At 38.2% G+C, this 16,665-nt stretch overlaps 1 protein-coding gene across 13 annotated transcripts in view; it reads right to left on the bottom strand.

Annotated features, from left to right (window-relative positions):
* The window catches only part of LOC148004034 (LINE-1 retrotransposable element ORF2 protein-like), a 151,590-nt gene that overhangs the window by 7,305 nt on the left and 127,620 nt on the right, over positions 1 to 16,665 (bottom strand). For 6 of the 13 annotated variants that reach the window (XR_015627135.1, XR_015627138.1, XR_015627141.1 and 3 more), the window contains one exon: positions 3,179 to 3,236. The exons of the other annotated variants lie outside the window; for them this stretch is intronic. The gene's annotated coding sequence lies outside the window, so the exon portion shown is untranslated. The remainder of the gene's footprint in view (positions 1 to 3,178; positions 3,237 to 16,665) is intronic. 13 annotated transcript variants of the gene reach the window in all.

Here is a 16,665-nt window from a genome sequence, read left to right as displayed (position 1 = left end):
GAAGTTGTTCTTTTTGGGGAAATGTAAAGGGAGTATACTACTAAGGGACATGAAAGAGAGAACAAAATGAATCTTCTCTGGCATTACTTTGGGAAAAAATCTCAGTTAGCAGAACAATGTAGCTTCAAAGTCATAAAAATCCTCCTGCTTCTGGCTCTCAAGTGCTGGCATTTAAAGTATGCATCACCATGCCTTGGTATCCCTTATGTTGCTCTACTTGAATCACCGCAACTCAAAAAGTAAATGAAATACTTTGAATTAGACTTCAGGAAACTGCTAGAAGTATGGTTTAATGGACAATCCAATGGAAAATGCATCACATAACTAGTCACCAAAGGAATGTGTCAGTTCTTCCACAGTCACTGTTGGAGATCCATCACCTAACTACAGTGTTAGTTTCTGTTTAGTTGGATTTGTGGGGGAAAAGGCTGGTATTAACCACAGAGGAAGAAGAGTATGAAATCTGTCAGTCCTGGTAGGTCAGAGGAGAAAAGGGAAGAAAACAGGATCTACTAAAAGGTAGGAGTATTGAGGGTGGGAGGGATCACAGAGCATTTCTCTATGCCCAGCTAAGCCATCCAACTATGTACACCTGATGCAGAGTACAAGCTGTTTTCAGGGCTTGGACAGTGTTGGAATAGAGGGTGAAGTGTTGAAAGGGCACAGGAGGAAGATGAAGGGCTAAAGACTGTCCTTGGAACAAACCAAGTTGTGCTAGACTTGTCTGAAACTTGTTGCAGAAAGATTTATCCATGCAATGTTTCCTTTATTTTGTTTTATTTCCCCAGATAATGTTTGATTAAAGCACATGTGAGAACATTCTTTCAACCTGTTGTGGCTTGTATATGCTTGCCGCAGGATGTGGCACTATTAGAAGGTGTGGCCTTGTTGGAGGAAGTGTGGCAGTGTGCAGATAGGCTTCAAGACCCTCCTTCTTGCTTCATGGTAATGCTCAGTCAGTTCCTGGCTTTCTTCGGGTGAAGATAGAACTAAGCTCCTACTATACCATTCCTTCCTGGGTGCTGTGATGCTGCCATGCTCCTGCCTGGATGATACTGGACTGAACCTCTGAATTTATAAGCCAGCCCCAAATTAAGGTTTTCTTTTATAAAACTTACAATTTTCATAGTTTTCGTTCACAACAACAAGATCCTAACTAGGGCAGAAATTGGAACCAGGAACTGGGATATTGCTGTGATATGACTGACCATGCTTTTGTTTGGAAGAATTTGGTTTTGGAACTTTAGATTTGGAAGCAGAGGACTGCTTTAAATGGTACTCAATGGGTTACCTTAGTAGGAATGTGGAAGACTTTGCTACTGAGAGTAATTTGAAAGGTTAAGACCTGGCCCAAATTATTTCAGTGAAGAAGAATTTCTGTATATGTATTAAAGACTGCTTTTGAGGTATTTTTGGGGGAAATGTGACTAGTTTTCGCCATTGTCCAAAAAGTGTTCCTGAGGTTAAGATGAAGGGATGTAGATTAATTGCTTTGAAAGAGTAAATCACAAAACAGCCTAGTGTAAATTCTGTTGTATGGTTACTAAACTTCATGCTCCTGAAGAGTAGTATAATAGAAAAGGGAAGTTGAGAAAGAAAAAAATACTAAATAAATGGATTGAATATTAAAAGGACAACTGTAAGTGAAATGGAACTGATTCCTGGGTTCAAGAATATTAATTGAATTAAGGGAGTGATGACCTCAGGTCAAGGATTCACTCAGCTAAGTTAGCTCTAGGCAATTTTGTGTAAACCATTAATCCCAGGAGACAGGCATGTAGATCTCTAAATTCGAAGGTTAATCTACAGCAAGATACAGGACAGCAAGCTATGGCAGTGCAGGAGTTAGAAAAGAGGAAGCTAGTAATAATATAATAGAACAAGGGGGCCATGTTCCATCTCCTGTAAGCAGCAGAACTCAGCAGATTCAGCCACGTGTCTCTAACATTATATTCAAGAGTAGAAGGACAATTGATACGGGTTAGCTGGATATAACAGTGAGATCAGCATCACTGTTGTGAAATCTTCTGGGAAGTGTTTTTTTGAGAGCTGTGTTCCAAAGATGCCAAGGTTTTACCTCATACTGTGGCTGGATTTGATAATGTGTAAGAGTCACCCAGATGGTACTGCTTTTTAAGGCAAAGAAGGGGTCATGAAGAGCAGCTGAGGCTGGGCACTGTGAGAGGCCATGGAAGGACATTGGTGAAGGTGCATGCTCAGTAGCAATTGATGGCCCAGGATTGAAGGGATCAGGCAAAGGAGTTAAGTCTTGGCAACATGTAGAGAGCATATGAGAGGCTATTGGTGAAGCCTGTATGCAATGGAAGACCCAAATATATGCGAAAAGCCAGTACCATGGGATGATCACCAAGAGCAACAGCAACAGTGTAGTGTGGATAAACTGAAACTGCAACAGAGGGCAGAGCTGCAGGAGTGAATGCAGACTTATGGAGGATCATGTGTATATCCAAGATATTGAAATAAGCTGTCTTGGAGGCACAAATAAGTTAAAGACAGCAGAGCCACAGGTTATCTGCTGAAGAAAGCTGATAATAGGGAGTGGACACATCCCAGGGGAAAGAAGTTTGTTGTAATGAAAAGAGATAAAAAAAAGAGTTGAAGATCTGAAGACCTCTTTGACAACAGACATGGAGCTGGCAGAGTTTGAAGTTTGCCCACTTGATTGCCTGTCTTAATTCAATGATTACAGTTAAGTGATTGGATGGATCTCAGAAGAGACTGAGCTTTGGACTGTTAACATTGTTGATACTGCTATAGATTATGGGGAATTTGAGAGTAAGACTAAATGTACCTTTTTATTATGCTAAGCTTAGGTATGGCCTCCATAGACTCATGGGTTTAAAAAAGCCTATGGAGGCCAAAGAGTGAAATGTGGTTTGCATATTCTTGGCTCAGGGAGTAGTACTATTAGAAGGTGTGGCCTTGTTGGAGAAAGTGTGTCAATGTGGGAGTGGGCTTGGAGACCCTCCTCCTAACAGCCTGGGGATGCTCAGGCAGTCCCTAGCTTCCTTTGAGTGAAAATTTAGAATTAAGCTCCTTCTGCACCATGCCTGCCTGGATGCTGAGATGCTACCATGCTCCTACCTTGATGACACTGGACTGAACCCCTGAACCTGTAAGCCAGCCCCAATAAAATGTTGTCCTTTATAAAACTTACATTGGTCATGGTGTCTGTTCACTGTAACTGAAACATAACTCATAAAGGATCCGGTATCCTGGAGAAGAAGGAAGACAAAGTTCAAAATGTCAGTGTAGGTCAAACCAGTGTCTCAGTAAATGAGGAGTCAGGCTATAGTGAACTTTGTCATCCTTACTGAGAGGATTGAGATCACGTCTCTATCCATCATCCCTCATACCCTAATCTACTCAAGTCAGGACTCCAATCACAAATCTGCTAAGTAGAGTTTTCGGGCCCAGATTTTGTCTACCTGACTATACCTAGAAATCCCCTGGAAACCACGCAGGGAACCACCAAAATGAATACTTTCTCTTCTGAGGTTTGTTTCTGTGAGTAAGAGACAGTGATGGCCAATAGAGACACAGAGAGAACTTTCCTATTTTAAGAGGAAAGCACATTCTCTTAGTTTCGCTTCATATTTCCTAGGGACAGGGAAGTGCATAGCACTTGAAGGAAAAGTAGAATCCATTATCTTGGGACTTCCTGCCTTACATTCCAGAAGAAATTGCCATCAATTTACAAGGAACACATTTTTTGCATTTTTGGTCTTACAGGAACTCTCCCTTGAGAGCTGAACATGGTACACTGGATGAATGTCAGAGATAAAAGTGGAAAAGCAAATATAAGAGGTTCCTTACGGGTCAAGGATCAGATAAGAACTGAGCCACTGGCTCTCATGAATGAATAAAGAAGAATGCTGCTTATCATCTTACTTCTGGGAGGTGATCTATGACATTACACTCACAAAAGAAAGAATTGAAGAGAGCTAAAAGGACTCCAAGCTGCAAATTTGGGAAAAGAAGTGGCAGTGAGAAGCAAGCACACAGTTCTCATGCAGCAGCATGAGCCCACCATGTCTATACATCTCTCCCCACACTTATATTGTATTTGTAATACCAACATCATAGACTGATGATATTAAGAATGTCTGAAAAAGAAGGATGAAAGAAGTTAGCAAAAGGGCAAGTGTACTCCTGGATGGGTATGAAAAAATGGGCATTAGTGATTTAAGGTTCCATGTTAAAATAATTTGATCCTTCCACCACCCCTAACATCCACAAAGTACAAGAATCTATGCTAATCAGAATGTCTGACATAGGTACCAGGCCTTACCACCTATACGGCTGCTGTTACTTTGTTGGAAACCCACATACACTCTGTTGTACAGAGGGGATGTTGTTCATTTCATTGAGATCTTGAATGATAGAACAAGACAGAGCACAGGAGCTCCCTCAAAATGACACATTTGTATTTAAATCTGGGCTAGGAGCCTTGACCTGTGGGATACTTTGCCAGTTACCTAACATAAATCTCAAGAGAACTCATTCCCTAAATAAATCATCTTTACCCCTCCTGCTTTCCCTAGTTAGGCAGGCACTTACAACATTTTTATATATTTTTATCAATTTTCCAATTGAAATTAATGTCTCTTTACCAAGTAAGTGATATTACAGTGCTGTATTAAAGTGCTAATTAAAGTTCTGTATCCTGAGCCTTCATACAACTAGAACCAGCTTAAATAGCAAATATAATCAAGTGACACAGTAGGTAAAAACAAAATTATAAAATGTTTATACATGATGAAAGATGACGCACTAAACATCACTATGTTATTCTACTGGGGAAATGTCAAAAAAAAATCCAGAAAGTATTCTCTTTTACTTTTAAACCCCTTTAACTCATTCTTTAATAATTCTGTAAATATAAATAACATAACTTGATCTTATCCATACCCAACATTTCCTTTGACACCTTTTTGAACTTCCTTTCCAAACTAGGTTATCATGAATTTAAACATGAAAATTTAAACAAAAGATTATATATATATATGTATGTATGTATATATGTATATATATGACAGAAAAGCATAGGTCATAGGAAAGAAATATTAGTAAAAATAATTGAATTATCAGCAATTTTCTTTGTCATAAATAAGCTGATTTTAAAACATATAGAAACATAAAGAAGCAATATATCAAACTTAACTACAAGAAAGAATGCAGTGAGGTGCCACACATTGTTTGACTTCAAGGTTTCTAAAAACCTATAGTCATTAAATCATGTAGTCAATGAAAAAAGGGACATCTTTGAAATAGACCTACTTGACTGTGCTTACTATTCTAATGGCACCAAGATAATTCTAAATTAAGCATGGTGTCTCAAACATATTCAGTAGAAAAAACTGGATATTCATAGGCAAAAATTTCCTAAATAAAATATTACTGATTTACCCTTCGAAGCTTACAATTCCATTCTTGAATTCTTTTACTCCTGTGGTATTAGGTTCAAATCTACTGCAAAACGAGGTGGTTGCTCCCAGAACTTTTGTGCAAGGATTTCGCCAGTATACACATTTTGCCTGGCAAATGGGCATTATAGCATTCAATGTACCTTGCAGCATAGAACTATTGTTAACTTATCTCCCAGAATTGGCTGCACATCAGTGAAAAGTGCCCAGCAGTAATAAAATTTCTACATCATTTCCAACATGATTTCTCCATGTACTACAGCCAGTATAAAATTTGGCTTCAGGTACAGTGCCTTACTCTTTCTTTTGGGGAGACAACGGAAGAAGAGAGGAGATGTTCTTTTTGTTTTAGGACCCTCTGGGGCCTCCTTGAGTCATAGGGAATATCGCACATTTGGCACTAAGTTTTCAGTTATCAACCTTTGTCTTATGGGAGGAACCTTGTCTATGCATGTATGATACATGTCTTTAAAGTCTTCTTATAAATAATACTTTTGAAATATTTCATTAGATTTTAATGTCTATATCTGTGTATGTAGTTATGTGCATGTGGGTTCTAGTGCGATCTGAGGCTAGAGTCATCAGATTTCTTGAATCTGGAGTTACAGGGAGTACTCTATCAACCATATGGGTGCTGGAAACGAATCATTCATGCTCTACAAGAGCACTCCATAACTTTAACCACTCAGTATTCTAAACAGCCATTATTACACTTTTAAATTACTGTAAAATGTAGTTAAATTAAAAATGATAGATTTTTATTTATCCTTTCGTTTTTGTTATCCAAACCCCACACTTCTTTATAGCTCAATATGCCTTTCTGTCCTTAAACTTTTATCCACTACATTCATAGCACATGTATTCTACTAATACTCTCACCCCGTAAGGACTCTGACTTTTACATTGCCATACACTATTTCTAGCTTTCTATATTTTACAGATGCTCAAAGATTAACTTTTCAAGTCTAAAAAGTCAGAGTAAGATGAAAAGTGGACATTTTAATCAAGTAATATTGATATACAAATGGACATGTAGCATATTCCATTTAAAACCAGAAACTAATGAAGTGTAATAAAACTCAGACTGTGTACAGATGTTAAAATTTATTATATGTATATATGAACATATATAAATATATAATGTACATATGTATATATGGATAAAAATGGAGAATGTGTATACCCTGCCATTTACCTTAAAAAAAAAACCTGAGTTCTACATTAGCGTACTGATATTTAAACTGTCTCAGAAATTGAAAGTTCATTTATGGAGTCACACCCCTAGACAAAGAATTATAAACAACTAAAATCTACTTAGAGGAGGAAAATTAGCTTCTTCTGGAGATGAATTCCCATAAGGTTGTGCAACACAGAATGGTCATCTCTCAAATCATATATACACAAACAACTAAAACAGCCTCAGCACATTGTGCATCTTACTTTACAATATAGATTCCATTACTCTTTATACATATATATATATATATATATATATATATTCCAATTCATCCTTGAATCATTTCCATCCGTTTATTTATTTATGTATTTCTGTATTTATATATTTAACTATTTATTTATATGCATTCCACAATTCTTTCCATTTTTAATAGGCCCATTTTGCTGTCTTCTGAGCCCTAAAGGTGTAGATAAGTACAAATTTCCTTTATCAGAACTTATAGGTGGTTCTGATTTCCCTGATATGGATGTTGTAAAGTAAATTATGTCCTTTACTAGGATATCAAATGACCTTAACCACTAAGCAGTCTTTGTAACTTGTAATATAATTATGTTTACAGATTCCTGTTCTAACCACTACTGAGGAAGGCCTTTTCAAATTTGTGATCATTAATCTCCTTACCTTCTTCAACTTCAATAACAGTCTTCTTAATAATTTTTAGTAGAAATGAACAGAAAGGGTTGAAAAGCCAATGGCAATACAAAGGACCAAAAGTCTTCCAAAATAAGTTTAAAAGGGAAAACATTAGAAAACACATCGTTTGTATCCATATTAGCATAGCTCTTGTTGTGCATACTCAGCACATGTTTAAAAGTCATGTTATTAAGACATTATGGCTGTAGCGTCTGACATTTCCACATGACACAATTTCACAGCAAACTCCAGGATACTCTGGCCCTTGTAGTTTTTCACACACACCTTCAAGATGCCCAATCCTTGCGCTTGGTGGTTGTCTTTTAGGTTTATCTATTGTGACTGGGATCCAGAACTCATTTTGATGTGTTGTGGTTTTCTGAAGTGGCCTCTGTCTTGAGGACAAGAAATTTTTCTCATGTATCTGAAGGCAAGGAAGTACAGAATAATGTTTGCCAGATCCAATGACCTGGTGAGGCCATTTCCTGGTTCCTAAATGACCTGCTTCTGTGTATTGACATGGAGGACAAGAAACTAGACTAAGGAGTCCTTTTGTCTTTTTCCTTAATGAAGACTCGAGTCTCATTTGTAAAGGTTTTATCCTCATGACCTAATCATCTCACAAATGCCTCACCTCCAATTTCCACCACCACAGATTCAAACTCAGGGATCCTTGGTGATTTACACATCTGGTTCATAAGACTCACGAGAGAAGCTGACAGTGAACAGTAGCACATAAGGTGACATGAACAGTCTCATCACTAAGACATTTTCCATCACAGTGCTCTATCAAACCAAAATATCAAAACCAAATAAAGATATTAAAATCAGTATATGTTGCCATTGAAAACACCTTATTGAATTCCTAAATGGATATTGACTGGAGGAAAAACCTCACAACTTAAGAAAAGAGCTTAGAAAAAGAGATAGAGAGGGGAATAGTAGGATCCAGGTGTTATAAAGAAAAAAAACTGGAAAACTTGGACAGGATGTATTGGGGAGGTGTAAAGGGAATGCACTACAGAAGGAGGTGCTAGAAAGAATAAAATACATCTTCTCTTGCATTGCCTAAGGAGGAAATTTCTCTGAGAAGAATAATCTAGCTTCAATATCATAAAAATCTTCCAGCTTATGCCTGTCAAGTGCTGGGATTTACGGTGTGCACCGCCATGCCTTGGTATTATTTATGTTATTCTACTCACATCAGAACAGTACAAAACACACATGAAATTCTTTGAATAATACTGCAGGAAGATGCTATAGCTATAGTTGATGGACAAACCAAAGGAAAATGCATAACAGAACTGGTTATCAAGGGTAGGTGTCAGCTCAATCGTAGTCACTGTTGAAGATCCAGCATCTAATAACAGTGCTAGTTTCAGTCTTCTCGCATCTGTGGAAAAAAGGTCAGGATGAACCTGAGGAAGAAGAGTATGCACCCTGTCATTCCCACAGGGATAGAAGGAGAGAACGAAGGAAATCAGGATCTAAAAAGGGGTAGGAGTGCAGAAGGTGGTGGGGAGCACAGAGCATTTCTCTATGCCCAGCTGAGCTGTCCAACTATGTACACTTGATACAGGGTATAAGTTGTTGTCAGGTCTTGGGCAGTCCTGGGATAGAGTGTGAAGTGTTGTAAGGGCACATGAGGAGGATGAAGGGCTAAGAGCTCTTCTTGGAAAAGGCTAAAATTGTCTAGGCTTCTAAAATTTGCTGCAAAAAGATTTGACCTTGCAACCTATACTTTCATTTGCCTTATTTCCCAAGATCAATATTTGATTGAAGCACATGTGAGAATATTCCTGAATCCAGTACAGAATTCTGACACCCTGCGTGGAAGTAGCCAAGGGCCGAAATGTGAGTGCTGGTCACGTCAGTGATTCAGTAAATGAGGATTCAGACTAGAGTGAGATTTATGATCTTAATTGGGAAGCATATGATCACTTGTCTAGCCATCATCCCTCATACCCTGATCTGCTCACTGCCCGGACTCCAATCCCAATTTTGCTGATTGGAGCTTTAAGGCCCCAATTTTGTCTACCAGAATGTGAACCTAGAAATACTTTGGAAGACATGTAGGGAATCCCCAAAATGTATACTTTCTCTTCTGATGTTTGCTCTTCTGAGTAAGAAACAGGGATGACCAGTAGAGACACAGAAAGAATGTTTCTAATTTAATAGGACAGCATATTCTCCTAATTTACACCTCTATTCTCCAGTGCACAGCACTTGAGGGAAAGCAAAATCCATAGAAAGAATCAAGAAAACCAAGAGCTGGTTCTTTGAGAAAATCAACAAGATAGATAAACCCTTAGTCAGACTCACCACAGGACACAGAGAGTGTGTCCAAATTAACAAATTCAGAAATGAAGTGGGAGATATAACAACAGAGAAGGGGAAATTCTAAAAATCATCAGACCTACTACAAAAGTTTATCTTCAAGAAAACTTGAAAATCTGGAGGAAATGGACAATTTCCTATATAGATAAAAGGTACCCAAGATAAATCAGGAACAAATAAACCATTTAAATACCCCCATAACTCCTAAAAGAATAGAAGCAGTCACTGAATGTCTCCCAAATAAAAAGAGCCCAGGTCCAGATGGTTTCAGTGCAGAATTCTATCAGACCTTCATAGAAGACCTCACACCAATACTATCCACGAAATTAAAATAGATTGAGTGCTACCAAATTCCTTCTATGAAGCCACAATTACTCTTATACCTAAACCACATAAAGAGCCAACAAATAAAGAGAATTTCAGATCAATATCTCTTAGGAATATCAATGCAAAGATGCTCAGTAAAATTCTGGCAAACCGAATCCAAGGGCACATCAAAACAATCATCCATCATGATAAGGTAGTCTTCATTCCAGGGATGCAGGGTTGGTTTAACTTATAGAGAACCATCAATGTAATTCACTACATAAACAAACTTAAAGAAAAAATCACACGATAATTTCATTAGATGCTGAGGAAGGATTTGACAACATTCAACATCCCTTCATGATACAACTCCTGGAAAGAACAGGAATTCAAGGCCCATACCTAAACCTAGGAAAAGCCATATACGGGGACCATTAGCTAATATTAAACTACATGGAGAGATACTTAAAGCAATCCCACTAAAATCAGGGACTAAGCAAGGCTTCCCCCTCTCTCCCTACTTATGCAATATAGTTCTCAAAGACCTAGACAGAACAATCAGACCAAAAAAAAAAGAGATCAAAGGGATAAAGATTAGAAAGGAGGAAGTCAAAATATCACTATTTGCAGATGATATGATTGTATACTTTTGTGATCCAAAAAATTCCACCAGAGAACTACTGAACATGGTAAACACCTTAACAAAGTGGATGGGTATAAAATTAACTCAAATAAATCAGTAGCCATCCTCCATACAAAAGAGAAACAAGCCAAGAAATAAATTACGGATAAGACAGCCTTCATAACAGTCCCAAAGGATACAAAACACCTCGTTGTGAATTTAACTAAGCAAGTGAAAAATCTGTATGATAAGACCTTTAAGCCTCTGAAGAAAGAAATTGAAGAAGATCTCATAAGATGGACAGATCTTCCATGCTCATGCATTGGCAGGAATAATATAGTAAAAATGGCTATTTTACCAAAAGCAATCTACAGATTCAATGTATTTCCCATTAAAATTCCACCTCAATTCTTTACAGAGTTAGACAGAACAATTTGCAAATTCATTTGGATTATCCAGGATAACTAAAACTATCCTCAACAGTAAAAGGACTTCTGGGGGAATAAGTATCCCTTAACTCAAGCAGTATTTCAGAGCAATAGTGATTAAAACTGTATGTTATTGGTACGGAGACAGACATATAGAGCAGGGAAAAGAATTGAAAACCCAGAAATGAACCCACACAACTGCGGTCACTTAATTTTTGAAAAAGGAGCTAAAACCATCCAATGGAAAAAGATAGCATTTTCAGCAAATGGTGCTGGTTAAACTGCAGGTCAGCATGTAGAAGAATGCTGATCTATCCATTCTTATCACCCTGTACAAAGCTTATGTCCAAGTGGATCAAGGACTTCCACATCAAACCAGATACACTCAAACTAATAGATGAAAACGTGGGGAAGAATCTCGAATACCTGGGCACTGGAGAAACTTTGCTGAAGAAAACACCAAAAGCTTAGGCTCTAAAATCATGAAATGACAAATGGGATCTCATAAAACTGCAAAGCTTCCGTAAGGCAAAAACCACTGTTGTTAGGACAAAACGGTAACCAACAGATTGGGAAAAGATCTTTACCAATCCTCCAACTGATAGACGGCTTATATTCAAAATATACAAAGAACTCAAGAACTTAGACTGCAGGGAGACACATAACCCTATCAAAAAATGGGGTTCAGAGCTAAACAAGGAATTCACAGTTGAGGAACGCCGAATGGCTGAGAAACACATTAAGAAATTTTGAACATCTTTATTCATAAGAGAAATGCAAATCAAAATAACCCTGTGTCTCACCTCACACCAGTGAGAATGGCTAAGATCAAAAACTCGTGTGACAGCAGATGCTGGCGAGGAGGTGGAGAAGAGGAACACTCCTCCATTGTTGGTGGGATTGCAGACTGGTACAACCATTCTGGAAATCAGTCTGGAGGTTCCTCAGAAAATTGGACATTGCATTTCCTGAGGATCCAGCTATACTACTCTTGGGCATATACCCAAAAGATGCCCCAACATATAACAAAGACACATGCTCCAGTATGTTCATAGCAGCCTTATTTATAATTGCCAGAAGGTGGAAAGAACACAGAGACACTTCAAAAGAGATATGGATACAGAAAATGTGGTATATCAGCACAATGGAATACTACTCAGCTATCAAAAACAATGACTTTATGAAATTCATAAGCAAATGGATGGAACTGGAAAATATTTTCCTGAGTGAGCTAATCCAATCACAGAAGAACACACCTGGTATGACCTCATTGATAAACGGATATTACCCCAAATTCTCTAATTACCCCAAATTCTCTAATTCATGTGCACAGAACACATGAATCTCAAGAAGGATGACTAAAATGTAAATGCTTCACTCCTTCTTTAAAAGCAGAACAAGATTACCCTTGGCAGGGAATAGGGAGGCAAAGATTAAAACAGAGGCAGAAGGAACACCCATTCAGAGCCTACCCTATGTGTCACCCATACATATACAGCCACCAAACTCGATAACATGGATGAAGCAAAGAAGTGCAGGCTGATAGGAAGCAGATGTAGATCTCTCCTTAGAGACACAGCCAGAATACAGCAAATACATAGGCGAATGCCAGCAGCAAACCACTGAACTGAGAACGGGACCCCCGTTTATGGATTTAGAGAAAGGACTGAAAGAGCTTGAAGGGGCTCGAGACCCCATATGAACAACAATTCCAACAAACCAGAGCTTCCAGGGACTAAGCCCCTACCCAAAGACTGTACATGGACTGACCCTGGGCTCCAACCACATAATTAGCAATGAATAGCCTAGTAAGATCACCAGTGGAAGGGGAAGCCCTTGGTCCTGCCAAGACTGAACCCCCAGTGAACGTGATTGTTGGGGGGATAGCTGTAGGGGGGGAGGATGGTGATGGGAACACCCATATAGAAGGGGAGGACTAGGGTTTAGGGGGATGTTGGCTCAGAAACTTGGAAAGAGAACTACAATTGAAATGTAAATAAGAAATATCCAAGTTAATGAAGATGGAGAAAAAATTAAAAAAAATAGTAAAACTACTCAGAAGAGTAGAATAAGCCTCTTCCTGTGATGAATTCCCATAATGTTGTAAAACACGGAGTGGTCATCTCTCAAGTCGCATATACACAAACAAAAAAACAACCTCAGCACACTGTGCATCCTATGTTAAAATTTGATTCATTGCTCTTTCTTAATGAGTATACACACACACACACACACACACACACACACACACACACACACACACATACATACATACATAATTGTATTTAATTTCCAATTCATCTAGTAATAACTCCTTTACATTTATTTATTTACAAATGTTTGTATTTGAGTATATATTTATATACATATCTGCACTTGTTTCTATTTGTATTAGGCACATTTTGGAGCCTTCTGAGCCCTAAAGAGGTGTTTCAGTGCAAATACCCTTGATCTGTAGGTATGGGTGGTTGTAATTACCCTGAGGTGGACGTTGTGAACAAAACTAGGTCCTTTACTAGAATATTAAATAACCATATCCACTAAGCAATCTTTGTATCTCATAATATAATAATGTTTAGAGTGTCCTGTTCTTACAACTACTGAGGAAGGCCTTTCCAAATGTGTGATGATCAATCTCCTTACCTTCTTCAACCTCAATAACAGTCTTCTCAAGAATTTTAATAGAAATTTAAAAAATGGTTTAAATGACGAAGGAAATAAAAAGGACCAAAAATTTTCCATAACAAGTTTAAAATGGACAAAATAAGAAGATACATCCTTCACAATCATATTAGCATAGCTATTGTTGTCCTTGTTCAGTGCATGTTTAAACAGTCATGTTGATAAGACATCATGGCTGTAGCTTCTGATATTTCCAAGTGACACAATCTCACAGCAAACCCCAGAATACTCTGGCCTTTATAACTTTTCAAACATACCCTTAAGATGCCCAAAACTTTTTTTTTTTGTTTTCGGGGAGGAGAGGGTTTATTTCACTTACAGGTCATAGTTCATCATGAAGCGAAGTCAGGGCAGGAACTCAAGCAGGACCAAAGGCAGGAACTAACAGAGGAACTCTGCTTATTGGCTTGATTCCATAGATGCCCAATACTTATGCCTAGTGGTTGTCTTGTAGGTATATCTGTTGTGACTGGGATCCGTAACAAATTTTGAACTGTTGTGGCTTTCTGAAGTGGTCTCTGTCTTGAGGAAAAAAATTCTCATGTATCTGAAGGCAAGGGTATACAGCACAGTGGTTGCACATATTCAGTGGTCTGGTGAGGCTATTTCCTGATTCCTAAAAGATTCTCTTCTGTGTATTCACACACATGAGAAGAAACTAGATGACTTTTTCTTTAATAAGGACATGAGTCTCATTTCTAAGAGTTTTCTATCATGACCTAATTATCTCCCAAAAGCCTCACCCCCAAATTCCACCACCTTAGATTCCAACACAGGGATCGTTGGTGATTTACATATCTGGTTCATAAGATTCTTGAGAGAAGCTGACAGTGGAGAGTAGCATATAAGGTGATATAAACAGTCTCAACACTTAGTCAGTTTCCATCACAATGTTTTATCTAACCAAAATAAGGAAACCAAATAAAGATATTAAAATCAGCATCTCTTGGAAAGACCTTATTGAACACCTAAAAGGTTATTGCCTAGAGGAATATATTCACAACATAATCAAAATGCTTAAATAAGAAAGAGACAGAGAAAAATAGTAGGACCCAGGTGTTATAAAGTAGAAAACTGGAAAAGTTTGACAGGGTATTTTGTTTTCTGTTATAAAGCAGAAAGCTGGAAAAGTTTGACAGGGCATTTTGTTTGGGAGAATGGAGTGTAAAGGAACTTAAATTGCTGAGGGAGATGGTATAAAGAATAAATAATTTTTCTCCTGCATGTCCTACAGAGGAAATCTCACTGAGTAGAACAATCCAGCTTCAATAAATAAAAATCCTACTGCTTATACTGCTCAAATATTGGGAATTAATGTATGCACCACCATATCTTGGTATCATATATGTTGCCTTACTCACACCAGAGAAGTAAAAAACACGTGTAATTCTTTGAATAAGACTGAGGAAGATGGTAGAGTTATTGTTTGATGGATGAACAAACCATTGTAAAATATTTCACAGAACTGCTCATCAAGGGCAGGTGTCAGCTCTGTCATAGTCACTGCGGAAGATCCAGCATCTAATAACAGTGCTAGTTTCAGTCTTCTTGCATTTGTGTAAGAAAGGTCAGGATGAACCTGAGGAAGAAGAGTATTTAATCTGTTATTCTCAAAGGGATAGAAGAAGGGAAGGGAGGAAATCAGGATCTCAAAAAGGGTAGGATATACAGAGGGTGGTGGGGAGCACTGAGCATTTATTTCTCTATGCCCAGGTGAGCCATCCAACTATGTATACCTGATGCAGATTCCAAGCTGGTTTCAGGGCTTGGGAAGTGTTGGGGGAGAGCGTGAAGGGTTACAATGACACAGGAGGAGGTTCAATGTCTAAGGACTATTCTTGGAATAGGCCAAGATTGGCTAGGCTTCTAACATTTGTTGCAGAAAGGTTTGACCTTGCAACCTTTACTTTCATTGGCCTTATTTCCCAAGATCAGTGTTTGATTAAAGCACATATGAGAACATTGCTGGGTCCTGTACAGAATCCAGCCACACAGCGAGAAATTAATCAAGGGCCAAAATGTGAGTGCTGGTCACATCTATGGCTCAGTAAATGAGGATTCAGACTCCAGTGAGATTTGTCATCTTTACTGAGAAGATCACGCCTCTAGCCATTATTCCTCATATTCTGATCTGCTCACAGCAAGACTCCAATTCCAATTTTGTGAATTGGAAATTTTAGGCCCCAAATTTTGTCTACTGGAGGACTATGTACACCTAGAAATTCCTTGGAAACCATGCAGGGTACCACCATATGAATACTTTTTCTTCTGAGGCATTTTCTTCTGAGAAAGACACATTAATAAGTAGTAGAGAAACTGAGAGAACGTTACTACTTTAAAAGGAAAGCATATTCTTCTAGTTTCCACCACTATTTCCCGGGGACAAGGAAGTGCGTACCACTTGAGAGAAAGCAAAATCTGTCACCTCGAGACTTTGTGCCTTATATTCCAGAAGAAGCTGCCCTCAAGTTAAATGGAACACATTTGTTCATTTTTGGTGTCACAGGCACTGTTACTTCAGAGCTGAACATAGTGAACACATGCCAGAGATAAAACTGGAAAAGCAAATGTAAGAGGTTTGTGTGGGGTCCAAACTCAAGCATCTTATGAGAGTTGAGGCAGTAGCTCTGATGAATGAATACAAAAGAATTCTGCTAAACATGTAACCTCTGTGAGTTGAGCCATGAAATTACACTCATAAAAGGAAGAATTTAGGAGAGCTAAAAGATCTCCCAGCCCCAAAATTTGGTAAAGAAGGGGAATTAAGAAGAAAGCACACAGGTCTCATACAGAAACTTGAGCCCACCATGTGTATAATTCTCTCCCAAACCCCTCGTTGTCTTCGTGATAACAAACTCATACACTGATGAGATCAGAAATATCTGAAAAATATGGAGGGAAGAAAACATCTACCTGGCAAGTGTACTTCCAAATGGGAACATATGGATTAGTGATTTAACATTCACGTTTAAG

This window comes from Rattus norvegicus, chromosome 8 (assembly GCF_021556685.1).
Source record: "Rattus norvegicus strain SHRSP/BbbUtx chromosome 8, alternate assembly SHRSP_T2T, whole genome shotgun sequence".
In the NCBI taxonomy this organism is placed as follows: domain Eukaryota; kingdom Metazoa; phylum Chordata; class Mammalia; order Rodentia; family Muridae; genus Rattus; species Rattus norvegicus.
The sequence above is the reverse complement of the archived record's forward strand: the minus strand, read 5'-3'. Positions and strand labels throughout refer to the sequence as shown.